This window comes from Antechinus flavipes, chromosome 4, assembly GCF_016432865.1.
Source record: "Antechinus flavipes isolate AdamAnt ecotype Samford, QLD, Australia chromosome 4, AdamAnt_v2, whole genome shotgun sequence".
In the NCBI taxonomy this organism is placed as follows: domain Eukaryota; kingdom Metazoa; phylum Chordata; class Mammalia; order Dasyuromorphia; family Dasyuridae; genus Antechinus; species Antechinus flavipes.
Window position 1 is genome coordinate 464,101,581 of NC_067401.1, and position 26,208 is coordinate 464,127,788.

General features: G+C 42.6%; 1 long non-coding RNA gene across 1 annotated transcript in view; it reads right to left on the minus strand.

Moving 5' to 3' along the window:
* Nucleotides 1-3,580: 3,580 nt before the first annotated feature.
* LOC127563218 (uncharacterized) overlaps nucleotides 3,581-26,208 on the minus strand; it is a 28,260-nt gene continuing 5,632 nt past the window's right edge. The window contains exon 2 of the long non-coding RNA XR_007953924.1: nucleotides 3,581-3,858. This is a non-coding gene — a long non-coding RNA (uncharacterized LOC127563218). The remainder of the gene's footprint in view (nucleotides 3,859-26,208) is intronic.

Sequence of the window (26,208 nt, forward strand, 5' to 3'; positions counted from 1 at the left end):
AGCTATGGTAAATCTGGACAACATACAGAAAAGAAGAAACATTACCTTGATGACAAAGGTCCTATAGTCAAAGCTATGGGTTTTTTCAGTAGTAATGTATGGTTGTGAGAGCTGGACTAGAAGAAAAGCTGAGCAGTGTAGAATCAACACTTTTGAATTAGGATGCGGGAGACGATTTTTGAGAGTTCCTTGGATATCAAGGAGATCAAATCAGTCAACGCTTAAAGAAATTGATTCAGGCTATTTACTGGAAGCTATAATACTGGAGCTGAAGCTGAAATACTTTGGCCACCTAATGGGAAGATGGAACTCGATGGAAAAGGCCCTGATGTTGGGAAAGATTGAAAGCAAGAGGAGAAGGAGAGGACAGAGGGATAAGATGGATTGGTGGTATCATAGAAACCATGAACCTGAACTCAGATGGTTTCTGGGTCTGGGGTACTATGATCCTGGGGTCATGAAGAGAGGGACTAACAACACCCTTTGGAGAAAGGTACTTGTAGCTAGACTAAGTTTGAAAACTTTGACATCTGAATCTAAGTTCTGCTCCTTGATGGCCAGGCTTCCCCCTTCCCCGTTTTCTTTATAAATCAGAAAATTGTTATGGGCCAGAACTCTGTGTTTGGAACCAGGATTCTTCCAAGGTGCTAACTCAGTGGAATTGAGACAATGGCTGTCTAATTCAGCATGGTGATTAATAAGTATGATTGAAATAACCTTACAACAAATAATGCTTCCCTAGTGATATAATGCTTGGCTTATACTCAGTATGATGAATGTAATAGAGCATATAAGGTGGGACAAACTCAGCCAGGGCGGGACAGAGACAGATTCCTCCCATCGGCCACCCTTGTGGTGCTGGAGGCTGAAGCACAAGCCCTCGGGCTCAGAGGATTCAGTCCATCTTCTTCAGCTTCATGGTGGCCGGCCCGGCCTCCTGCTCCCCCCACTGAGACCAAGGCCCCTCTGAAGGGCCTCAAAAAAGCTACCCTGGCCCAGGCAAGCAGGCAATAAAGAATTTGGACTTTATCCTGGCTATTGTCCTGGGGATTACTGAACTCAAAGGAAGGCTGCTCCAAGACCTCCAGAAAACCAACAAGATCGTTACAGAAAATGTCCACATTATATACATGGAAGCATCTATTAGCACCTTTGGTGTACAGAGCTGGAACGGACATCTAGGGACATGGTTCCTGCTCCCATGAAACTGACATGGAAGCATCTATTAGCTCCTTTGGTGTACAGAGCTGGAACGGACATCTAGGGACATGGTTCCTGCTCCCACAAAACTGACATGGAAGCATCTATTAGCTCCTTTGGTGTACAGAGCTGGAACGGACATCTAGGGACATGGTTCCTGCTCCCATGAAACTTAGTTTACTAAGGAAACAAGATACCAATTCCAATAACCTGAATACATGAAGTATTATAATTGCAAAACAATAGAGGGGACTATAATAAATATAAAAGTCATAAAACAGGTACAATTTGAGTTGGACTGAAAAGGATAGTTTGGCAATTCAACAGGAAGACAAAAGGTTGGCATTCCAAGTATAGGGGAAGGGGTTCATTAATGTTATTGCATACATACAATCACATCTTGATTGGATCAGAGTATACTGGGGCCAATAAGCTGATACTTTGAGAGGGAATTAAAGAATTTTGGTTATTGGAAGAAAAGTAGATGATTCTGCACAGGAAACATTTTATAAGGAGGTCAAATTATATCTCTCGAGTTATGTGTGAAAACAAGAAACTAGTTCAGAATTTATAAGTGAAGCCGGGACCTTGTTTGGTGGTGGATGAGTTCTTCAGTCAGGTCCATTAGTGCAAATAATGAATGCCCTCATGTGGCCACACTGCCCATTTTCCATTGGACTGCACCTAATGACCCTATTTTACATAATTCTAACTTTGAATCTTGGAGGCACACAATGCACAGACCACCGTATCTCAGTCAGCAAGACTCAGCTTCATGAGTTCAAATCCAACCTTAGCCATTTGGTAGCTGTGTGTCATTTCACCTTATTTGCCTCAGTTTCCTCATATGGAAAATGAACTGAGAAGGGATGGCAAATTATTGCAGTAGTTTTGCCAAGAAAACAATAAATGGGGTCACAGAGAGGCAGACATGACTGAAAGGACCCAACCACACAAACTTTGCATAAGGTGAGTTTAATTACATGTGACCACTTCCAGGGCTTCATCATTTACACTAATTGGAAGCTAGCTGTAGTGTAAAGACTTCCAGTGAGAGAGACAGAGCCAAGACCCGAGAGGGAATCACTCTTGGGGTGGTGGGGAAAGAGGGGAAAAAGAAGGGGAAGGAAACACCATCTCTCTCCTTCTTTCCTCCTTGGCTTTGCCATTGGAGGGACTGGAACAGTTGGAAAGGGGGGGGGTGATCCTCCAAAGGAAGCAGCTTCAGGGAGCTTGTCTTTGTGGCAGAGAGAAATAATAGCCAGCGGCTGGCTAGGGGGCCGTGTTAACCACCCTGGCAGGTAGAGCCTCAGAGGCTGGCAGAGAGTTTCATCTGAGGGGAACTTCTTAAGGACTCTGAAAAGGGGGAAAAAGACTTCCAATAACCCTTTGCCTTTTTGCCACATGAGTTTTCTACACGGGCTTCTCATCCCTTTGGATTTTAATGGTTTGAATGTTAGAAAAAGGCCAAAACTGTCTCAGATCTCAGGAAGCTTCCAGTGGGAGAGACAACATGCACACGGCCATGTCCAGACATGTACTAGGTAAATAGGAGGTGATTTCAGAGGGAAAGCACTAACATTCAAATGAGAAAGCTTACTGCAGAAAGTGGGGTTTTAGCTTTTTTGTTGTTGTTGAGGGTCAAGTGCCTTGTCCAGGGTCACACAGCCAGTGAGTATCTGAGGCCAGATGTTCTCCTGCTTCCAGGACCTGTGCTCTATCCACTGCATCACCCAACTGCCCCACTTTTAGGCAAATCTTGAAGAAGCCAGAAAATGGAAGTAAGGAGGAGGAACATTGACCAGAAACTCTCTCCTTCTAAATGACAGGGGATTCAGACCAACCCTTCTCTGGCTATGTGTGTTGGGTGGGGAGGAAGGTTGACTAAGAGACCCCTCTAGAGCCTTGTAGCCAGCAGATGGCAGCCAGGAAGTTAGTCATTTCCAAAAGGCCCAAGCAATGAATCACGCTGTCCTCAGAGTCCCAGGAGTTTCCAAAGAAGCTCTGCATACTCCCTGGAATGGCAAAATCAGCCTCGGCGATATGAGCATATACAAAACAAATGCCTTAGTTACTTGGGGAGGAAGGGGGTCCTAGCAACTGGGAGAATTAGGACCGTATAGAAAGTCACCGCTGAGCTGAGCTTTGATGGAAACAAGGAATTAGAAGAGTGAGGAGTAAAGAAGGGGGACATTTCAGGTGAGGGAACTCTTAGTACATAGGATGAGGGACCCGAGAGGAAGTATAAGAAATGGCCCCAAAGTCCCTTACAGCTGGACAGAGGCTGGAGAGGTAAGATGGGCTTTAAATGTCCAAAAGAGAAATTCATATATAAAGTAAAAAAAAAAAAGATAAGCAGAGGAATGAATGAATGAAAAAACATTTATTACGTACTTAGTATGTGCCAAGCACAGCACTAAGATCTGGGACTACAAACAAGACTCAGTAGGTCCCAGCCCCTAGGGGTTTCATCTTCAAGTCAGATGGAAAAGTCCCATAGTCCTTTGGGGCAGCAGCAAAGCAGGTGGTCAGGCTTCTTCTTTAAAATCATTTTTATGAAAAAGTCTTCCATTTCTGAGCTTAAACCATTGGATCAGCACCAAGGACTTTGGTTTCAAGAACTTTCCTTTCTGAATTTCTGGTAGCTGTGGCTGCAGCCTGGGCAAGAGAAGGAGCAGTGAGCAGTGTCCACCAGAGGTCCTTCCTAGGATGATGGTTGAGGTGGCTGGGCTGGAAGCATTCCTTATTCTCTAGGCTCTTGGGTCCAGGGTCCTGGGCCATTTTCATCAGGGCTGAAGGGGGATGTGACAACAGTGGGAGTAGTGGGCTGACTTGGCTGTCTCTCCCTCCAGGTTCCTGGATGTTTCAGCTGGGCTGGCCTGCCTGCTGCACGTGTGGCAGTTGGTGGCGTTCGCTGGACCCTTCTCCATAGGAATTGCTTCTCCAAATAATGGCTGTGAAGTCTAGGATTGAACCAGAACTGGGGATGTATCCCCAGGATTCTGATACCTATCTACCTGTCCATGGTATTTGGTCAGCAATTGTTGCTGATGAGAAAGGTGGGCCCCCTTGCCATGAAGGCTTTTCCCTCTCAGGGATTTGGGGAACACTCTCATTCCCAAAACTTTGGGGCTCAGAATTCTGGGCTGTCTCCAGCAAGGTTTGAGGGGAGCTGGTGATCAAAGAGGCAGTCAGCAATCTCTCTGTGTGTGTGTGTGTGTGTGTCTCTGTCTCTCTCTCTCTCTGTCTCTGTCTCTGTCTCTCTCTGTCTCTTCTCTCTCTATCTCTGTCTCTGTCTCTCTGTCTCTCTCTGTCTCTTCTCTCTCTATCTCTGTCTCTGTCTCTCTGTCTCTCTCTCTCTTTCTCTCTCTCTCTGTCTTTGTCTCTCTCTGTCTCTTCTCTCTCTATCTCTGTCTCTGTCTCTCTGTCTCTCTCTGTCTCTTCTCTATCTCTGTCTCTGTCTCTCTGTCTCTCTCTCTCTTTCTCTCTCTCTCTGTCTCTGTCTCTGTCTCTGTCTCTGTCTCTGTCTCTCTCTTTCTCTCTCTCTCTCTCCCTGCTGCTTCAGCCAAAACAGCCTTCTTGCCCCATGGTGAGAACTGGAAAACTCACTGGCTGTGGTGATTAGGACTCCATGGTCCACCTTAAAGAGAATTTGAACATGGACAGATGTAATGGGCTGAGGCTTGAGTTGATGCACTGAGGTCCCAAGCACATGAGGCTAAATAGTAATTGGACCATACTCTATTAATACGTAAGCTTGGAGAAAGAATGGCCCCCACCCACTCTTTGTGCAAGTCCTGATGTGTTATATAGGAAATGACGATTTTGGTGGGTGGAGGCAGGGGAGTGGAAAAGGAAGGGGAAGAGAGACTTTTGGGACGGCCATTGCCACGGTTGGCTCAGCTCACATCTCTCTCTGTTAGCTGATTTGTTTCTCTTCTTCTTTTTGCTTTTGCAGCTTTCGACAACTTTTTCTGTTTTTGTTAAGTGTTCTGAGGCTGGATTTGAACTCAGGTCCTCTTGACTTCAAGGCTGGTGCTCTATCCACTGAGCCATCTCCTCCCCTTCTTCTTTTTGCTTTTTTGACAACTTTTTCTGTTTGTTAAGTGTCTGAGGCTGGATTTGAACTCAGGTCCTCTTGACTTCAAGGCTGGTGCTCTATCCACTGAGCCATCTCCTCCCCTTCTTCTTCTTTTTGCTTTTTTGACAACTTTTTCTGTTTGTTAAGTGTCTGAGGCTGGATTTGAACTCAGGTCCTCTTGACTTCAAGGCTGGTGCTCTATCCACTGAGCCATCTCCTCCCTGAGGAGATGGCTCAGACACTTAACAAACAGAAAAAGTTGTCGAAAGCAGCAAAAGCAAAAAGAAGAAGAGAAACAAATCAGCTAACAGAGAGAGACGGGAGCCGAGCCAACCATGGCAATGGCAGTCCCAAAAGTCTCTCCTCCCCTTCCTCCTTTTCCACTCCCCTGCCTCCACCCACCAAAATCCTCATTTCCTATACAACACATCAGGACTTGCACAAAGAGTGGGTGGGGGCCATTCTTTCTCCAAGCTTACGTATTAATAGAGTATGGTCCAATTACTATTTAGCCTCATGTGCTTGGGACCTCAGTGCATCAACTCAAGCCTCAGCCCATTACAGACATAGATCTAGATATGATGGCTGATGTCTCACAGCTGACTCCATTTATTTGAAAGGACACCATGGTGATTTTACAGCCCGGATCTGTGTCTGCAAAACATTTCCTCAATAGCCTGACATGAAACAAAGAAACTCTCTTGACCACAAGTAGACATGTTCCACGGAAGTTAATTGTTTGGTGATTTCCCATACTTGAAGTGCAAATGTTTCCTTTTTAAACAATGGACTTGCTCATATCTCAGCCTGAGAAATGTCTTTAGGAACTTGTCAGCGTCATCTGCAAATTTGTTAGAACAAAGATCAGAATCAGTGCAAAGCTAGAAGAAAGCACAGGGATGAGGAAAGTATGAAATTAAATACGTATTATAAATAAAATATATCACCAAGTTACTGGTGCCCCCCAAAGGGGCTCCCAATGGAAGAAAGGGTGCAGATAACAATTACAAAGTTTCACACAAAACTTTGAACGCTTGTAAATCAAATGTCACAGTTACATAAGAACAAATGGAGCCCAAAATAATTAATCAAGAAGGTTGGTTTATTTGCAAAGCATAAAAAATGATCTCCAAGATCAACGTAGATTTAGAATATAAATTTGTTTATAAGATTTTATAGTGAATGATAGTTGCAGATTATGAGTAATTTCACATCATAAAACAGAAACAGAAAAAGGGAAAAACCAGTTCAAAGAAACCCAACTGAGAGCATTGAAAATTGAAATTGGAAGGAGGATAACTAAAAAGATGGAAGATTAAAAAGGGATTTTTAATGGTAAACTCTCTTCAGCAACAAGGAGAGTCCCCTATACTTGGAATCTAGCATTGCAGCCCAGCATATAATTATATGACAGAAATGGTGTTAAAGAGAACAAAGTCGGGGAGAGTTGTTGTATTGGACAACATGTAGATAGAGGAGATCCATGGCAGAGGTAGCACAGTGGTGAGGGCTTGGGGGCATTCATTCATAATACATTTAAATGTGCCAAAGGTGTGGAGAGATGTCTCAGACTTTATGGTTAAAAAAAGATGAAAAAACAAACAAACAAAAAAAAGATGAGCAAGAATGGAGACGATCATCTACCAACTCCATATAGGCCCTTGATCCTATGTGGAAATTCTTATATTAAGTGATCTACATACTCATTAACAGCATCCCTCATGACAGTTTTAGTAGGGAGCAGATCTGTTTTGGCAACCAATATTAATTGTAATTAATAGTAGATAATATTATTGCTATTATATGACTGAGCGAAAGATGTAGCGAATATAATATCTCATGCTTAGCATTTGTGGCTATGTTTTAAGAAAGCAAAAAGACTTTCTTCCCATTTTATGTGATGATTACATAAGATTCCTTGAAAGAGAAAATGACAGAAATGATTTTTTAAAGGGCCCTTTGACTTTTAACATCTAGTGAGAAAGGGAAAAGGGAAAGTATGCTTGCCAAAGGTATTCAGCACTGGCTCCCAAGACACCAAGAGGACAATATGTAGGTGGAAAAAGTCAGTCAACAAGTGTGTATTAAGTTCCTACTCTGTACCAGGCAAAGTGCTGGATGCTGAGCAAACAAATAAAAAATAATGATTTCTTGTTCCTGAGGAGTTTACTTTCCATCAGGGAGGGTAATTCATATATAGTCTACAAGTATGAACCAAAAAAGACATAAATACAACTAATTTCGGGGCATCAGGAGATGCTGGCAGTTGTGAGAGATAAGGAAAGTCTTTTTAAAGAACCCAGTGCCTCAAATTGCAATTCCCTATATTCAAGGGTTCTTAACCTTTTGGGGGGATGGGTATCCTGGATTTCCTTGGCAATTTGATAAAGCCAATGAAGAATATTCTTAAATACATAAAGTAAAATATAGAGGAGTGCCAAGGAAATCAAACCATTGAACCACATTGAAATATGGTTGTCATAATACGAAAGAAAAAAGTAGAGGAGCCCCAAGTTAAGATGTCCTGCTCTATCTGAAGAGATTCCCTATGGATGATGATACTCTCCAGCTGCTTCTGTTCCAGATGCTGTCACACCGGCTGAACCCAGACCCAGTACTCTTCAGGGACACAGGTCATGCTAGTTGTCAGCATTTGGGCAGCACCTTCTAGTTTGTAGAACACTTTACATGTTATCTCATTTGATCCCCACAACATCCCTGGGAGAGAAGTGCTGTTATTATCTTTAATTTATATGTGAAGAAACTAATGATGGGATTTAACCAGGGTCACACAGGGTTTGAGGTAGTATTGTTATTCAAAAGACTGCTGGGAAACCTGAATTGATGGAGAATGCCTATTGTCCAGACTAGTACATTCAGATATGTGGATGGCTTATAAAGCTCACTCAGCAATATATAGATATTATTTAGAATTATTTAAGGGGAGGAGCAAAGCTCACGTTGCTTCTAGGAAATGCTTTTTTTCCTCCCCAATTTTTCTCCCAAATGAGAGCTCATCTTTTTAATCCTCCTATTCTCCTGGTATTGATGGATAGCTACAACTTATGGAAAACTACAGTCATTGGACAATTTAAAATTAACATGATTCACCAACCATTCTGGAGAGCAATCTGGAATTATGCCCAAAAAATTATCAAATTGTGCATACCCCTTGATCCAGCAGTGTTTCTATTGGGCTTATATCCCAAAGAAATACTAAAGAAGGGAAAGAGACCTGTATGTGCCAAAATGTTTGTAGCAGCCCTGTTTGTAGTGGCTAGAAACTGGAAAATGAATGGATGCCCATCAATTGGAGAATGGCTGGGTAAATTATGGTATATGAATGTTATGGAATATTATTGTTCTGTAAGAAATGACCAGCAGGATGAGAGAGGACTGGCGAGACTTACATGAACTGATGCTAAGTGAAATGAGCAGAACCAGGAGATCATTATACACTTCGACAACGATATTGTATGAGGACATATTTTGATGGAAGGGGATTTCTTTGACAAAGAGACCTGAGTTTCAATTGATAAATGACGGACAAAAGCAGCTACACCCAAAGAAAGAACACTGGGAAACGAATGTGAACTATCTGCATTTTTGTTTTTCTTCCCGGGTTATTTATACCTTCTGAATCCAATTCTCCCTATGCAACAAGAGAACTGTTCGGTTCTGCAAACATATATTGTATCTAGGATATACTGCAACATATCCAACATATAAAGGACTGCTTGCCATCTAGGGGAGGGGGTGGAGGGAGGGAGGGAAAAAAATTGGAACAGAAACGAGTGTCAATATAAAGTAATTATTAAATAAAAATTAAAAAAAAATAAAATTAACATGATTCAGAGGCCAGTAAAAAAGTAGAAAGTGGACTGCAAAACATTACAAATAAAGAACAATAAAAAAATAGGAGATGATATCATTAAAGAAATGTAAGAGTGAATAATAAAGTGGGCTGGCCACATGGTGAAAGCAAGGAATAATCAGATGAACAGAGCACTCCACTTGGATCCTAGAAACATCAAGAAAACATGAGAATGAGCTACAGTGTGGTGGATGAACTCTTCTGTGGTGAACCTATGGGAGGGCCATCTTCTAGCTGACAAAGAACCAAATGGGTTTCCAGTAACCAAATTAGAAAGACAACACCTTATATGTTGCATGGGGAAGATCATTGACTTTAAAGTCAAGCAGATCTTGGATTAAGTCCCATCTTGACATTGATTGCCTAGCCTCACTTTCTCCAGTTGTAAAATGAGGAGGTTAGACCAGATGTCCTTTAGAATCCCTTTCAGTGTGAGATCTTTCCAAAGAGATAAAATGAAAGATATTTTTACTGAGCCTCTCAAGTCGACAATTAGAGCATCTAACTGGGACTGAGAAGGTGCAGATTCGATTCCTGGTTCTGCCATTTGATTGGAGATTAGTTAATAAATTTGTTATGTAAAATGATGTCATCTTCTTAAACTTGATGATAACAAGAATTTCTTTAGAATTTAGAGATGATAAGGACTATTGCAATGGATGCTATTTTTTCCTCCAGTGGAAAAGAAACCAATGTAAAAACTCAGTCCTTATGAACATTCTCAGCATCCTCCCCATGTGGACTTCAAGGCAAGCACTGATTTGGGTGTGATTATCAAGAGAAAAAGGGGAGATTTCCCACTGCCTGACTTTTACAAAAGGCCCTCATCAGCTGATTTGGAACTTTTCCTGACTGGTTCAAAATGAAGAACATGATGTAATTCTCTGCAGAGGGTACACCTGGATGTCATGTGGTCTTCGAAGATAGCTCTCTGTTCTTTACTTCTTTGCATTTCTCCTCTATCCTTTTCTTAGTTGAAGAAACATCTGACTAGGCTTTGAACTGTTGATTCAAATGATCCAGAGACTGAGCCCCTAAAGGTACCAGAAAAAAATATTTATGCCGGATTTTGCCTGGTGATGGACCCAGCACAGATGTGGATAAAGGCAGCCCAAGAGGAAAGCCAGACTAAAGATGATACGGAGAGAGGTATCCCCAGATGTGGAGGAGAAAATGTTTGTGTTTTTGTTGTCACTTTTTTCTCAGAAAATATCCATTTGTAAATACAAATTGTGTTAATAATTGAATAAAACTAGAGTGCTAATCACCGGAATGTATCAAGGATATAAGGTAGATACTAAGTGTAACTGGTCCTTGTTTAGGGGAGAACACACCAGAAGGGGGCTTGAGCTGATGACATTAAATAATCATCCCAATTCCTCAGGAGTACCCCCAGAATCTTCAGAAGGAGATGTAGCAACCCACTTTTGGGAGTCTGACCTGCTTATGGGAGGAGGAGAGAGAGATTGGGAGAATAAGCCCAGAATTTTGGTAAAGTTTTACCTATTTTTATTCTATTTTATTTACTTAATCTATTTATTTCCTTGATTACTCCCAGGAAAAAAAGAATTTGATAAGAATAAGAGCTTTTTATTGCTTCCCTTCTGATTTTGTCTGCATCAGTTTTGTTTGTACAAAATCTTTTTAACTTAATATAATCAAAGTTATCTATCTGGTGTTCAGTTATGAGTTCCAGTTCTTCTTTGGACAGAAATTCCTTCCTTCTCCACAGATCTGAGAGGTAAACTATCCTATGTTATGAGCCAGAACTTGAAACAAGGTGATAACTCGAGGGAGATGTTAGAATCCTAGTGTTAACTCACTGGAATAGATACAATGTTTATTGGTTCACACGCAAATCCTTACAAAGTGATAAGTCAGTTGCCTAATTTAGCATGGTACTTAGCAAATTCTCTAACTCACTAATATATTTAAGTACCCATTGGAGTTCACAAGTATGGGAGATTTACAAAGTTAACTTTGTAAGGATTTGCGTGTGAACCAATAAACATTGTATCTATTCCAGTGAGTTAATACTAGGATTCTAACATCTCCCTGGAGTTATCACCTTGTTTCAAGTTCTGGCTCATAACATCTCTATGTTCCTCTAATTTGCTTATAATATCACTCTTTATGTCTAAATCATGAATGCATTTAGATCTTATCTTGGTATGTAGTGTTAGATGTGGATCGAACCCTAATTTCTTCCAGCAGTTTTTGTCAAATTGTGAATCCCAAAATCTGAGATCTTTGGGTTTGTCAAACACCAGATTGCTATAGTTACTGTCTATTTTGACCACGATTCTAACCTATTCATAGATCAGCTACTCTGTTTCTTAGCCAGTACCAAATGGTTTACATGACCACTACTTTATAATATAGTTTTAGGTCTTTGCCTACAAATTTCAAAGATCTTGTGCTGAAAATAAACCAATTCACAATTCTAGCACATACAATTTAATAGTGATGGTCTCATATAATTGTAAGAGACTCATCATTAAAATATTATTTTCCAAATTCAGTGCAAAAGGATTACAATTTATATAAAACTGCTTTGACAATCATATCTCAAAAAACAAATTTCACTGAACTGATTGAGCATAGTTTCTTCCTCTCCTTCTGGTCCCATGTGTCTCTGTTGCAGTCAAGGAATGGGGAAAGAGGAACAAAAAGAAAGAGACTTTCTTTACACCATCCTCCTGGAGGAGGCCTTAATTTAGTTGAATTTGCTTCCAAATTACTTTACACACACACAAAATTCATTTATCTCAACATTTATTGTTGTATATTGTATTGTATATTGGTCACATCTAAAAAGCCACATAAAGTTACCAAATATGAAGCAATTAAAGCCAATAAAGAAGATAACACTCATATAACATCTGTTTTATGCTAAGCACTTTGGAATCTTGAAATGACCAATTGCCAAACTCCTCAATTATTATTCTCAAAAATTTTCCTGGACCTTCCCAACTTGGCCAGAGCTAAAATCTATAGGAAAGTCAGGTCTTTTTCCCTTTTTAACAAATTCTAACTCACAGAATAGACATGACACAGACATTCTATACAAAGACACAAATACAGACTAAAATTACATGGAAGAGATCATCCCTTCCCCATACACAATAGAAAAATCTCATTAGGGGCACCATTTTTTTCTCTGAAGATTTTAATTGGACTGCTTCCTCCCTTTGATGACCCCAGGGTCCCCTACTAGGGCCACACCTTGAGGCTGGATCACCAAGCCTCTCTGAGGAGAGCATAGAATCTCAATACTTGAGTTCCTGTAATACACAGAGCTGACCTCTCAATTGAGACCCTCATACATGGAAGAAGTAGCCTTCTTCCTCTCAATCAACTGTGATGCCCCAGTTCTGTGCCATTTATCAGAACTTCCTTCTGGCTCATTTCTTGATTCTGTATCACCAAGCCTTGGTGATCCTAGGACCCATTTCTGACAGTTCTGTGTCAAAGGACACAAACAGTGCCCTGGGGAGAGCAGCTCCATTGCCCCTTCCCCTTCAACCTCTGGATCATGCAGACATAAGTTATCTGACTGTTCACTTGTCCTCAGGCTGCTTCTTCTTTGGAGACTTGTGCTTCTGTTTTTATCTGAGTGTCTCTCTTAGGCCTATACTTCACAGAGAGGGAGGCTAAGGGTCTGATCTCTTTTTTTTTTTTTTATTTTTTATTTAATAATTACATTATATTGACACTCGTTTCTGTTCTGATTTTTTCCCCCCTCCCTCCCTCCACCCTCTCCCCTAGATGGCAAGCAGTCCTTTATATGTTGGATATGTTGCAGTATATTAAGGGTCTGATCTCAAAGAAAACGCAATCTGGTGCCTGCCTTGAAGCAGAACCCCAGCCAGAGCTCTGAGAAGTCACAGATCCTAGAGGAGCCCCCATAAACTGTATGAAACAGATGCTAGACCCCCTTTCCCCAAATTAATGAATCAGAGACATATTTAGATACAAAGAGAAAGCATTTATTTAAGTCATTCAGGGAGAGGCCCAAGCACACTCAGAAGGTCTCTCACCTCCCCGAATGTGCTTGACCTGGCAGGCCAGAAATAGAAAAGCTGGTTAAATAGCAAAGATCCAAGTCTTTTCATTGGATGGACTAAATAGAAAGTTACCATCATCGAACAATGGTCACCAATGTTGTCTCTTCCTGTGGGCCACATCACTTTTTGTCACTACCTGAAACTGAAACCTAGGTTTTAATATTTCTTGCCCCAAAGACCTCTAGGCCTTGAGATCATGTGACTTCCTGCAACCTGAGCCTAAGACTCAAGCTTCTGGCTCTGCAGACTTCTGGGAATAAGGATCACATGACTTCAGCCTAAGATCTGCCTTACTCCATCTCGTAGACTTTTTGACAAAGCTTCACCTGATCTGAATCACCTCCCTATAACCTAAATGCTACCTGCCTAAGACATAGAAAAAGTTAAACATTAGCAGCTCTTACCATGGCATGACTACAGTGACAGTGCCTGGAGCAGAGTCCAGGAATGTACTTGGCAATGGGAACTAACCTTCCTGAAGGCCCAGAGGCAGCTCTTTCTGCTGCTGATTTAAACTTTAGCGATGACTCATCAACATATACAATCACAGCAATTTGTTAATAGAGATAAATGGGAAAATAATTAAATGAGAGAGTGGACTAGATAGTCTTAGCCTGATAAATCTTAGGATCAGACACCTGGGTTCAAATCCAGCTTTCCGTAGTATCTTTATCCTATAAGGAAAATAAAGTCCCTTAAACTTCAGTATTCTCATCATGATAAAAGCATGTGTCTATCTAGCAGGGCTACTTTAAGGTTTAAATTTCAAATTCTTCAAATTTCCAAAAGACTTTCAAGAGAAAATGCTCTTCATGTCCAGAAAAAAAGAGTGAAACAGATTGTTTTCACTTGCTTTTTGTATCTGGTTTTCCCCTTTTGATCTGTTTCTTCTTTCTACCACGTGATGAATATGGAAAGGTTTGACATGATTACACATATATACCCTCTATCCATTCACTTAGGGAAGTGAGGAGAAAGAGAAAATTTAAAACTCAAAATTTATGTAAAGAAATGAATGTTAAAAATTTTTCTTTACATATCATTGGAAAAATACTATCTTAAAAAATAATGTCTAGAAAGTGCTTTGCAAACCTTATAATATAGAAATGTCAATTATTATCATTATTAAGCAGGAGCAGATTTTGAGTCAGTAGGAGAGGAAAGTTCCTAATAATTAGAGTGAAATGTGCCATTGTTTGCTACTACCAGAAATCCTCTATCAGAAGCTGGGTAACTAATTCTTTAAGACGCCCTGGAAAAGATTCTTATCCAAGTGTACATGAGAATAAATGTCTCAAGAGATACCTTGTTACTTTAGACTGTGGTGATTCAGGGAGATACTGAAGAACTTGGCCTCTCTTGAAAATGCTTTGTTTAACTCTATACCAAATGGTACATATCAATGTCTTAGATTCAATTGGGTAATGGTACCTAGGAGAGAATGTAAATTACATTAGTGGCAGGAGTCTCATCAATTAAGCAGGTTTCTAGGAGCTGCCAGCAATCTGGGTACTTTACTGAGTTGACTTTTTTTGCCCCATGAAGTCCCCAATTTGCCTCCCCACCTCAGGTCCCTTCCGTTAAAAAAGCCTAAACGATGGGGTCCAGAAACCTCGGGAGCAGATTAGTATGAAATGCAAGAAAACTTTAAGGCCACCTGGAGGAAATTTTTAATCCCACAATTGAGGAAACAGTTGGCCAAGAAATGGAGTCCTCCAGACATTCCCCTTCATGATTGTACATATTTCTGTTGGTCTTGAATCTATCCTTTCCTCAATGGATTTTAATTATTTTTTCACCCTCCCCCCAAATGCAAACATGATACTTTCCTCTGCTGTCCAGGGATACTATTGAAATGTCAGTGTTTAAATATTTTATATCTCTAAAGTTCTCCTCTACTTAAGGGGGAACAAAGGTTAAGACTCTTCCCCCATCCCCAATGTCAACTCCAGCCCCATCTGTTTTTTTTCTCAAAGCTTTGGCCGGAATATGTGCAAAACATAATTTTCACAACTGTCCTGCTATCTTTGAATCTATGGGGAAAGAATAAGAGTATTTGTGAGGACCAGGTGACATCTACCAAGCAACTGGAAAAACTTCCAGGCTATTTAAATACTACCTATTATTATCATTCCTCTGGATTCTCCTCTTCTCTGTTCAACATCTCCTTGCTGTTTCCTTTGTTAGCTCTTCAACCTTATCATCCAACTCTTTCTTATTGTGATTATCCCAACCAGCATCAGCCAGTTCTGGTCTTGGAGCTTCTCTCTCCTCCCTCCATGCTTCCTCACTGGTTGAGTTCATCAGCTTCCATGGATTCAATTATCATCTCTTTGTAGGTCATGTTCAAAAATACAGCCCTAGTTTTACAGGCTCAATCTGCTAGTGACTGCTGGGGATCTAATTATGACCAGAAGAATAGATCCCTTCATGTGAGAGGATGATAATGACACAAGGAGACAGAGGACTCGCATTCTCCGACCTCTCTCCTCTTCCCTCTTGCCTCCAATTTATTATGTTATATACCTCCAATTCACAAGCAACATCTGTGTCAGTAAAGGCTAATTTACAATTTCTTTTGAGGGTGATATTGAAGCTGTGGGGGCCCTCAAAGAATTGACCTGCACCTCCCCACTTAGGCCTGGTCCTTAACAGTTTTCTGTTTTTTTGTTTTATGGGAACACGATTATTTTCCCCTCGGACAGCACGGTCAGTAAGTTTGTCCAATATTGTGAAGCGGCTGCAATCTGAGTCCCCATAGTGAGGAATGCAAACAGTACCATCAAAGTCTTTTTCATCCTATTCCTTTGGATGGTTGCAGGAAGAAGCCCAGACACCCCGGCTTCATTTTAGATGAGGCTGAGGAGGGCGATGACGAAGAAGAGGAGGAGGAGGAAGCCGAGTGGGAGGTCGGCGCGGAGGACATCGTGGACAGAGCGGGGTTCCCCGGGGCTCAGACACCAGAATTCTGCAAGACGAAGCGGCTCCCCAGGCCGCCCCAGAAGCTCTTGGAAGCGCACAAGATCCGATCCCTGGGAGGAAAGCTGGCCAGGGACGGAGACTTCCTCCTCTTCCGGGGGGACCGCTACAGCCCCGAGGGCTTTCTCTTCAAGACCTTCTCTCAAGCAGCCCTGCTCACCGAGGGCGTTAGGCCCACGCTCTCCGAGCTGCAGCACTTCGAGGAGCGCCCCGAAGCCCTGCAGAAGCTCGAGCTGCGCGTGGACGACGACGGGACAGTGGAGCGCAGCTTCAGGGCCGGAGACAAGGTGCGAGTGAGTGCGGGCGACTTCATCAACCCACATCACGGTGATGCCCGAGCACGAGCTGCTCCGGGAGCCGCTGCAGCTGGCCGCCGGGGAGCTGCGCAAGCACTTTGAGGTGGGGGAGCACGTCCATGTTTGTACATGCATGTACAGTCATACAAACATATGACCATATTACAGGGACTTGGCTTTGATGGCCCTTAAAGTAGAGCCTTAATGGCCCAGCTCCCCTGGATCTCTTCAATTGGGAGAGGGAAAAGGACTTGCTTTGCCTTTCAGAATTATTCCAGCCTGCTGCCCCCTGTAGGTGCTATAATTCACTTCATGAAGGTGTCAACTCAGTGAGTTCACAGGTGCCTCAAGGGAATATATAAAGAGCTGCTGTGCCACTGGGCCTCACTCATTCTAGTTGAGAGCTACCCTGGTGGCGGTGACTGCAGGAGCAGCAACAAGAACCACAACATCAACAGCGATTTGGAGAGAAAGCCCAGACAGTCTCACTTGAAGATGTCTCAGGGTGGCCCCCGCAATGGTCCCAAAAAAGGGGACGGTGAAAATAGCGTCCAGGTCCAGGCAGAGGGCTGTGGCCGTGGTCAGGAGAGACAGACAGTAACGGCTGGGACAGTCTGGGACTCAGAGCAGTTAGAGCTCAGGCGATCCCCTTCCTGGTCTGAGTCCTGGTCCGAGTTGGAGTCCTGGTCGGGGTCTTGGTCCGAGTCCGAGTCCTGGTTCGAGCCCGACTTGGGATCTGAGACCCGGACCGGGTCTGAGTCCGAGTCTGAGTCAAGGTCCAGGTCCGAGTCCCAGTCAGGGTCCAGGACCGGGTCTGAGGCTGAGTCCCGGTCCAAGTCACAGTCCGAGTCAGGATCCGAGACCAGGACCAGGTCCAAGCCTGAGTCGAGGTCCAGGACCAAGTCCGAGTCCGAGTACGAGTTCTGGTCAGAGTTGGAGTCCTGGTCGGGGTCCTGCTCCGAGTCCGAGTCCTGGTTCGAGCCCGACTTGGGATCTGAGACCCGGACCGGGTCTGAGTCCGAGTCTGAGTCAAGGTCCAGGTCCGAGTCCCAGTCAGGGTCCAAGACCGGGACCGGGACCGGGTCTGAAGCTGAGTCCTGGTCCGGGTCCGGGTCCGGGTCCGGGTCCCGGTCCGAGTCACAGTCCGAGTCAGGGTCCAAGACCAGGTCCGAGTCCGAGGCCGAGTCCTGGTCAGAGTTGGAGTCCTGGTCTGAGTCCGAGTCCTGGTCAGAGTCCGAGTCCTGGTCAGAGTTGGAGTCCTGGTCGGGGTCCCGGTCCGGGTCCGGGTCCGAGGGTGATGACGAAGAAGATGAAGAAAAGGAGGAGCGGCCCAAGAAGAAGTCCAGACCCCACGACTTCATTTTAGAAGACGCTGAGGAGGACTCTGACTACGATGAAGAAGAGAAGGAAGCCAAGTGGGAGTTCCGAGCGGAGGACGTCGTGGACAGAGCGGGGCCCCCGGGGCCCCGACACCAGGCTTCTGCAAGAGGAAGCGGCTCCCCAGGCCGCCCCAGAAGCTCTTGGACGCTCAGAAGATCCGATCCCTGGGAGGAAAGCTGGTCAGAGACGGAGACTTCCTCCTCTTCCGACTGGACAACTACAGCGCCGAGGGCTTCTTCTTCAAGATCTTCCCCCGTCGGCCCTGGTCACCGAGGGCTTCAGGCCCGCGCTCTCCGAGCTGCAGCACTTCGAGAAGCGCCCCGAAGCCCTACAGAAGCTGGAGCTGCGCGCGGACGACGATGGGGCCGGAGACAAGGTGAGAGTGAGAGCGGGCGACCTCATCAACCTGCGGGGCCGGATAGTCGGCGTGCGAGGTCCCCAACTCACCGTGATGCCCGAGCACGAGCTGGCTTCCCGAGAGCTGCGCAACCACTTCGAGATGGGGGAGCAAGTCCAGGTTCCCGCTTCCGGAGCACCCCCGGCTTTGTCTTCGGAGTCGAGCCCAACTTTGTCCTGCTCACGGTGCCCCCCCGGGACCCGCGGCTGTGCCCGGACACGGCGGCCCCGGAGGACGCGTGGGGCCGGCACCGCTGGGAAGAGCTGATGCAGCTGAGCCCCTACAGGGCCGACGTCGCACTCGTGCAGGACTTGAGTGAAGACTTGGCCCTCGTGGAGCTGCACTCGAGCTGTCAGACCGTTTCCGTGCCGAGACTCGCCCCCCTGGGCACTCCTGCCTGCCCACTCGGCCACTCCCCCCAGCTCTAGCTCCCAGACTCCCACCCACTGCTCCTTCACCCCCATGTACTCTGCCAGCTATTCTCCTATCTACGTGGATAGAGCCTGGGACCTCAGCAGCGGCAACACCCCCTCCCGCCCATAGACCGGACACCTAGGTCCCTGGCACCTCCCTTTCTCCCCATCTGCGTATAGGAGGAGAAGGTGAAAGAGGAGAAGAAGAAATGCAACAATAAGAAGAAAAGATGAAGAATAGCAAGAAGGAGGAAGAGGAGAGAAAGAAAAGACATGATTTCCAGCTTCTCTCTCTTTCTCAACGTATCCTCCAAGTTGAGACATAGACAGTCATCTCTCCCTTGGATTTCTGGGACTAGTTGCCAAGAGGATTGTTTTTCCCTTTCCCCTGCTCCCACAATTACCTGTACTTATCTCAGAGGGTCTGAACCTGTATCTCTGGCTGGCCTTTTTGCTTTGTTTTTTCATTGCGTTTCCCACTTAATTCTAGTAGTTTCTTGTCTTGTTCATTATAATTTTGGGGTGCCAGATAAGTCATTAATCTTGATACTGAGAAATGATTAAGTCCAGCCTCCAACACTAGAGAGGCTAAAAGTTTCTGTACTGGGACTGGTTGCCCAATGGAAGGGGCCTCCTGCAATGATGCCCTTCTTGAGGAAAAAGTGTATTTCTAAGTGTGCTCCTGGGAGGGTGGAAAAGTGATTCCTGATGATGAATTTAGACAGAGGGGATGAAAATTATTTTTCAATAGTTTTATAGGTTTCTTGGGAGGTTTTGACTAAAGTGGGTATGATAAAGGTGATGGGTTATTATTATTTCATGTTTAAAATATTTGTTAATTTACTCTGCTTTTGTATTGTTGAAGGAAATAAATAGTTGTCTTATGCATCACATCACTGCTGGGACTTTGTGAATTCTTTTTGGAAAAGCTGAAAGATCACCTACACCTAAACTTTGTTCCACTATAGTATGGAGACAAGAAAAGCCAGATCCTCAATTTGGGGTTAGGTTCTCCCAAGGCTGAACCTGGAGCTGCTTGAGAACAGTCAGAGCCCTCTGAGCAAGAGGCACCTTTGCCACTAAAAGCACCAGGATTAAGTCAAGGTCTCCTGCTTTCAGCAATCTTCCCCACAGTAGCAAACAAGTTTACCCATGAGCTCATGGAAAGGCCAAGGATGCTACACTCTTGCTCACATGCTTATTCTTTGGGTCATAGTCAATTAAGTCTTTTGCTAAAGCAAGTCTAGGAATCTCCTTATTCCTGGGACAGGGCCCCATTCATTCATGTTCCTCTCAGAGGCTCCAGCTTTGGTAGACAAAGGAGACAGTGGGTCAGTGGGTCAGTGATTTATTTGAGGTCATACAGGGCCAAATCCTGGAGTCATGTTTTGAACCCTTGTACCCTAGTTCTCCATCCTCCCTTTTTTTCACTTCAATCTCACTAAATCCCTCTTCCCAATGATTCAGTGATTAGCTTGGAGTCTTTCCAAAGAGGTTTATTTATTAAGAATATCATTTGGGTTGGGGCATTAATGTATTGTTGGTGGAGTTCTCCCTTCTGGAGAACACTTGGGAACTATGCTCAGAATTCAATGCCCATTGGCATTTTATTATTCTGAGAAAACAGATGCTAGCACAGACAGACAGAACAGGTCAACAGATCAGATTATGTCCTAAAACATCCAGACTTATTCTCCTGCGGCCGAAATGAAGGTGTCCACATTAGGGCATGGCTGTGGCTGAAAACTGCTCTCTCCCCTGGAGACTCTGGAAAAAATCCAGAGGGCCAGCCTCTCCAGGCCAAGAACCCAGATCTCCAGCCCCACCCCCACCCTCACTGCCCACTGTCCCTACCCCCCCCCCACCCCCAAGGCCTAAGGCAGAGACCCAAAGGTCTCTAATCTCTAATCCTGCTTTCATTTTCTCCAGAATGTAATGCCCGGAGAAACAGGCAAGATAGAGATTAGAGTTTTTAGCATTTTATTTGAAAAGGAGAGAGTGCCCTGGGGGCATGCTGCCTCCAGGGCTGATGTCTAAAGCATCCAGCAACTTATGTGTGCTTCCCATATAGTATATATACTCTCGTGGCTCAGCTGCAGGGGTAGACTGAGTAGGGGTGGAGTCAGAGCACTGAGAGAGGGTAGGGACTAACAATCCAGTTCTGACAGGTGGGGGGAAACAGAATATTCTGATTATGTCTAAGAAAGTCTTTCTCTTTATCTGGATCATCGTGATTAGGAGGGTGGGGTGGTGTTGCAGGATTGAGCAGAACAATTAGGAACTGAGGCAGAACAATTCAGGGAAACTGAGTCTGGACTATAAAAAGGAACCGTGGCACAATATGATCTGTATTCAGACTCCATCAGTTGCTTTTTTTTTTCTGGAGATTGATAATATTTTTCATCATGAGACCTTTGGAATTGTCTTAGATCATTGTGTTCCTGAAAATCGGTCATTCAAAATTCATCATACAATATTGCTATTACCATGTAGCTATGCTCACTTCACTGTGCATCAGTTTATGTTATATAAATCTTTTCAGTTTTTTCTGAAATCATCCTGCTTATTATTTTTATTATAACTTCTTATTTTTATTATATTGTTAACAATTTTCTGAGAAGGGTATGATTCCAGGATGCTGGATGATCTCCTCTGTTTTGGTTGTCTTCTAAGACACATCTAGTCTGATCTGATTCTGAGAGCTTTTTTGGGCACTATCTGTTATATGTGTTAAATGTTTTGTTTAATATTGTAATTGTGCAGTCTCTGGGATCTGTTTTCTGTGTGACTTGTCTGTCTGTTTTGTGGGTTAAGAGCTCTGCTAAAGGTTTAAGAACAATGATTTAGAATTGGTTATTTCAGTGTTGTAACTGTGCTTGTGATTTCTAACTCCTTAACCTGTTGCACTGATCTGTAAGTAAAAGGAACAAAAAAACTTGGCTGTTTTAAAACTGGCAGACAATTTGTCCTTGGAGCAGGTTTTCAAAGCCTGCTAGAGAAAAGGACATAAAACCTTATCTGACTGAAACTCAAGCAGCTGAAAACATTTGATTTTAGGATGCTTCTGAAATTGTGGGAAGTAATTTTACTGTTGCCTTTGCAAGCTAGATTCAGTTATCTTTGACCATAAGATCTTAAGAACAGTAGCTTGTTAAAAAGTTCTGTTAACATGCCTGAAAGGGGTAAAAGATAATGTTGCCTTCTGAAATACGTTGGGTAACTTGTTAACATTATAAGTTATGCTTTAAATCCAGCTCTACTGGACATGTGGGTTTTATGGAATTATTTAGCTATTCACTGTACTGTGAAATTTAAAAGTTTGAAGGGAATGGAAAGGAGAATGCAGGTGATTTTTGAAGGATTGATTTGTAGGAGCAACTAAAGGTTTGCATGATTTTAGGAAGTAAGAGAAAGTATTGGGAAGGAGAAAGAAGAGGTGGGAGGGAGAAAAGGGATCTTTTGTCTTCAAAGGTGACAATTAAACTCAATGCTTTCTGTTACTTTAGCAATGGAGCTTCTAGTAAGAAAGGTTGTTGGAAATTGGTTAAAGTATATAGCAAGAGGGAAAGAAGAAGTTGAGTAGAGGTTTGGGAAGCATGGTGGAGTTAGGAGAAAGGCCACATGGAATAGGGGAAGGATGGAAGGGAAGCCATGTGAAATCCCCTTCCCCCAATTAAGCCTGATATAGAAGGGTGGTCATGTGGAATCCTCTTCCTTCCCCCCCACACTAAATGTGTTCCAGCCACTTTCTGCAGAAGTTTGGCTCTAACAAGCTCTATTTAAGAGATAGACCTACTTTTAAGTTAATTGATTGAATATTTGTTTCTTTAGATACATAATGATTTCCTTGATTTAGGAATATGATCATAAATGTGATCTATAATTTGGTAGGGTTATATCTAAAAGTTTAATTAATACTTTTAAGAACTTCTCAGATTCTTTTATGTGGAATTAGGATATTCTGTATAAGTTTCAATTGATTGTATTGGGTCATCCTGAGGTTATTTAAAGGGCCTCTGAAAATAATAGGGTTTTTTGTTGTTGTTCTTTTGGAAATGTTTCTGTTATGGACAATATGCAATTTGGGATATTTGTCTATGTATTGGATATTTTCAAAGCAAACTGATTTGTATGTATAGTGTTTAAATATGAAAGATAATTGTTCTAAAAGTTACTGAGACAAATTTCCTATTGTTATCAATATAAGGTTATGGTAAATACCTATTTAGGATTTACCTGAAACTTTGGTTAATGGGATTTGTTATTGGAGGTAAAATTTCTTGGGCTTGTAGTTAATATTATTTGGGAGTTTTAAAACTCCATTGCGACAATTATCTGGAGTAAAACTGGGAGATGTATGCACTGCTCAGAAATCTGATCCTTTCTGCAGCCCTGTCTGTTCCTCTGGACAGGGACAGGTGGAGCTACTCCAAGCCTTACCCTTCTTCCCTGGAGAGGGTTGCCCCTCTGAATGGGGACTGTCTTGAGCCCTGCTGCTCTATAAGCAGAGGCTGAGTTTAATGCAGACCCAACTCACAGTGAACTGTCCATCTCAAATTGGATTCTCCAGCTGAGATGCTCCCCAACTGCAAAGGACCTGACATGCTTGCAACAGGGAGACTTTGTACTGCTGTTAACTCTGGGATTATCAGGGAGAGACTTGTCCTTGCCATAAATCCTTGCATTTTTCTAGTTTTATTTTGCTTTGCATAGGGTTGGTCAAAATTATGGTGCTAAGACCTTACAGGTACCGAGAGGAAGGTAATTCAATGATTTGAATATTCGGAAGAGAGAGAGTGTAGAATGTTGTGCCACAGTTCTCTTTTATTGTCCTGACTCAGTTTCCCTGAATTGTTCTGCCTTAGTTCCTAATTGTTCTGCTCAATCCTGCAAAACCATCCCTTCCTCCTAATCATGAGATTCAGATAAGGAGAAAGACCTTCTATCTTAGACATCATCAGAATTGGATTGCTTCTCCCCATCCCAGCTTATCAAAATGTCCGGTGCCTCCCCCGACCCTGTCAGAACCAGATTGATAGTCCATTCCTGCTCTCAGTGCTCTGACTCCACCCCTGCCTCGGTCTACCCCATAGCTGAGCCACGTGTGTGTGTATATATATATATATATAATATATATATATATATATATATATATATATATATATACTTCATGGGAAGCATACATTAGTTGCTGGATGCTTTAGACATCAGACCTGGGGGCAGCATGCCCCCAGCACAATCTCTCCCTTTCAAATAAAATATTAAAAACTCTCTAATCTCTATCTTGCCTCAGTTTCTCCAGCATTACAATCACTTTCTTCATTTTCCCATAGGCTTTTTGGTCTGTCTGCTTTTCTACCCTGACTAATATGAAAATATGTTTTGCATGATTGCACACAGATAACCTATATCAAATTGCTTACCACTTCAGGGAAGAGGGAGGAAAAGCAGAGAAGAAAAAAAGTTTGGAACTCAAAATTTTTAATAATGAATGTGAAATTTTGTTTTTACATGTAATTGGGAAAAATAAAATATTGGTTTTTTTTAAAATTAGGAATTGAATTTAATATGGTTATAGCAGAGTTCATAACATCAGTCTCTTTCCAGCTTCCATTCTGAAGGAAAACAGAAAAACTTTTATTCCACTGAGGGATAGGTGGAAAGCCTCCTCCTTCCTTTGATTTCCAGTTATTACTATTTCCTAGGAACACTGAAGTCTTCCAAATAACTGATTAAGATCTGAATTTGGTGAAACTGGCCCAAATCCTATCAGTATTCTTCAAGAGCCGAATATCAGAAAAAGGCAATGAAATGAGTGGAAGGCTCTGCCCCCAGACAGTAAAAGTGTGTTTCAAAACTCTTCCTGGCATTCCTATGGCCACAGCTGGAGATGATTGGGTTCTTCCTGTTTGCCTCCGGAGGGGGATGGGAGAAGCTGGCTTACTTTTTTTCTCTTGCTTTTGAGTCATAGTAATTCGATAGCATCATCAAAAATAATGGTCAAAAAAATAAAGGGTGAGGTTGCAGGAAGGAGAATGATATTAGGATCTGTTTCAAGCTCTACTCATTCCTCTGGCAAAAACAAAAACAACAAAGAAGAACTTTAATTAAGAGTTTTGGTGTGTTCTATGAGCAAAGCAGAATTGCTAGACCAAAAGAAAGGTGAGATGTGCAAAGTTAGAGAAGCTCCCCAAATGTTCAGGTGGATTATTTGTGTCTGACCTGTGGCAGAGCATCCCCATTGGTCTGATCAGCCACAGTCAGACACGATGTAACTCAACTGTAACATAGTGAAGTCATTCTGGTCCTCTTCCAGTACAAAGAACAACAAGGAGGAGGAAATCACACAAATGCAATCATATCTCGATTGAATCAACAATAGCGATAATAGTAATAAAGATAAAAGCTGGTATTTCTATAGCTAACAAAGAAACTTATGTGGGTTTTGTTACTTCCTTGGATCCTTAACACAAATTCAGGAGGGAAGGTACTATTCTTATTCCCATTTACAAATGAGGAAACTGAGTCACACAATCAGTCTGAGGTCAGATCAAACAAACTCAGGTCTCCCTGATTCCAAGTCTAGAATTCTGTCTGAGCTGCCTCAGGGAATCTGTCTATAATTGAAGCTCCATAAATGTGAGAGGACCAAATGAATTAACTTAGGTAAAGGCTTCAAAACCCTTAAAGCTATATAAATGCTAATGATTATTTCAAGGGAAAAGGAAATAAATAAAAAGGCCATAAACAAGAGCAATATATTTTTAAATGGCTTGTTAAATGAATTAATCAAGCATTTACCAGGTACTTACTAATGCTGGCCATTAGTAGGTTAGTAGAGATGAAGACTCAGAAGACAAAAACTGAACATTCCCTGCCCTCAAGGAGCTTAAGTTCTATTGAGGGGAGAGAAGCACAAATATGAGCATTTGATGGCAGAAAATGAAAAGGAATTAAGAAGCTTCCCCTTGAGGGTGAAAGAGGAGAGGATAAAAGCCTTGCAGCTTCACATCAGAAAAACAAAGATCTTGCCAAAGATTTCACCACTTCTTGGCAAATAGGGGAGAAGAATGGAAGTAGGGTCAGATTTTATATCCTGGGCTTAAAGATCATTGCAGATGGGGACTGAAGCAATGAATTTTTTTTTAAAACAGCATTTCAATTTTTTCCCATTAAATATGGACAATTTTTAGCCATTTGTTTTTTACCAATTTTTTCCTCCCTCTCCCTAAGATAGTAAGCAATGTGATATAGATTTTATATCTATGCAGTAGCAGAAATGAAATAAAAAATGTTTACTCCTTGAAAGGAAAGCTATGGTAAATCTGGACAACATACAGAAAAGAAGAAACATTATCTTGATGACAAAGGTCCTATAGTCAAAGCTATGGGTTTTTTCAGTAGTAATGTATGGTTGTGAGAGCTGGACTAGAAGAAAAGCTGAGCAGTGTAGAATCAACACTTTTGAATTAGGATGCGGGAGACGATTTTTGAGAGTTCCTTGGATATCAAGGAGATCAA